Source organism: Vollenhovia emeryi, unplaced genomic scaffold (genome assembly GCF_000949405.1).
Source record: "Vollenhovia emeryi isolate VEMERY1.0 unplaced genomic scaffold, V.emery_V1.0 DF939120.1, whole genome shotgun sequence".
NCBI lineage: Eukaryota > Metazoa > Arthropoda > Insecta > Hymenoptera > Formicidae > Vollenhovia > Vollenhovia emeryi.
This window is the reverse complement of record NW_011967246.1, coordinates 3,546,217-3,548,442: the sequence shown is the minus strand read 5'-3', so window position 1 is coordinate 3,548,442 and position 2,226 is coordinate 3,546,217.

Sequence of the window (2,226 nt, the reverse complement as noted above, 5' to 3'; positions counted from 1 at the left end):
TGTTTACCGCTGGTATTAGGCGCGTTACCCAATGTGCACCACGTGGAGGTTGCCGGTCGGATTGTGCACATCGCGCGCGTGTTCACAGTGTACAGCGGTAATTAATCAGAGAGGAGGTAATACACAATACCCAACGCTCGCACGCGCGCACACACACACACACACACACACACGCGCGCGCGCGCGCGATGTGCACATTCCGACCGGCAACCTCCACGTGCACATTGGGTAACGCTAATACCGGCGGTAAACATCATTTTTCAAGAAAATGCATGGTTCGCTTCAAAGTCATGTAACTCGGTCAAGAAAAATCGTAGGAAAATTTTAAACAGCATTTTGTAGGTAAAATGTTGTAGATTGTGGAACTTGTATCAAATTTGTCGAGAGAAATTTTTTTATCGAGCTACAGTGTGTTAAAAATACGTAATTTTAAGGAACAAAACAATGTATTCTTTTTTAAAGCACAGAACGAGGAAGATGAATATATCGAAATAAATCATTGACAGAGTTTTAAAGTTGAAACTTCAAGCTTTAAGATGCTTTTTTAATTTTGTGTCTACGATTATTTTTCGCCGAGTTTCAGTGATTTGAAAATAGGCCAATTTTTAGGGTATGAAAAGTGTTCCCTATTTTTTTTTAGTAGTGTACGTTGGAATCTATTTTGCACTAACAACATGTACGTGTTACTAACAATTGTAAATTGAATCGATTCGAATTGTACATATGTTAATCTTGTAACTAAGCATTTAATCTGATGTTAAAGGCTAATGGACCAAAACACACCGATTAAATTACTTTATTGTCTACATCAAACAATTACTAAATGAATATAACTAAATTATTGTTACAGTGAATATTATCAGAGATATTTTCCTTTCTCTTGCAAACAATAATTATACACAGTTGAAAAATTTATATTTTCTTGTTAAAAATGTGCCGTTTAAAATTTTGCAAGGTGTGCACTTAGTTTTAATTTTACACAATGCATAACACATTTTACATGTACAAGAACTCTATGTATATATTTCTATATATCGTCCCTCTACTTCCCCGTCTTTCCCCCGCGCCGCAGAAACTCCTCGTCGAGCTACTCAAAACTCTTGTTAAAAGTATTAGAATAATACCATGTGATTAACATAACTAAATTCCTTCTATCGGCGATTTATTCCCTCTTCTTCTCAAATTTGCTATATGCAAGGTAAGAATAATTCAGCTAGAAAATACATCGCGAACAATAGGCCCTCGTAAGGTTAAAGCAACCATTGCATAACCATCTTGCACGGAAAAAAAACATTTAGCTGCTGTAGCTAAAACTTAGTAAAATATGGACAGCTAATATTTTTAGTTGTGATAGCTCAATATTTTGCTGTCGCACCTAATACAATAGGCACAGGTGCGACAGCAAACGGTTTGCTGTCGTAGCAAAATATTGAGCTATCACAACTAAAAATATTAGCTGTCCATATTTTACTAAGTTTTAGCTACAGCAGCTAAATGTTTTTTTTCCGTGTGACGTAGAATTTATTTATTACATAAGGAGATTATCGCGATAAAATGGAGAATAAATTGCGCATATAAAATATCATCTTCCATATAACTAATCTCGATTGGCTGTGGTTTTTTCTTTACTCTTTTTTTGTTACCCCTGCCATTTGTCGTCTGCGAAAATAGAAACATGCATAGAGAACAAATCATTGGCTCGACTGTGATCAAAGATATTGTATAATCGTAGCAAAAAGTAACTGATCTTTTTTTCCATCCGCTTCAATGATTTGCATTAACGCGGTTTTTCATAACCACACGAGTAAATTTTTTGCAAATTAAAATTTTTATATAACTCGTTATTGCTCCAGTGAAACGACAAACTGTAAAATTTTGACTGAATTCCCAATATTTCACAAATAATACCAAACATTTTTCAAGCATGCATCCTTTTTCACGCATTACTTGTAAGACGTTCAATTACGACACTCGCTGACTGGGCCATTGGCCTTGAAGAAAGCAGGGTCCTTTCATTGGGCCGATTTGACTTTTTCTTTGCAACTCGCTCCGAGTGCAGGAACGATACCAGTATAGTCTTGACCGGCTTATCATATTCCGTATATATACATGAAAGGACACAATTTCTCAGATGAGGCAGTTCCCCGTCTTCCGAGCACAGCGACAACTCGTACCGTCGCGCTTCTACGAACCGTCGCTGTTTTAACGCGGCTTTAGAATTTTCGT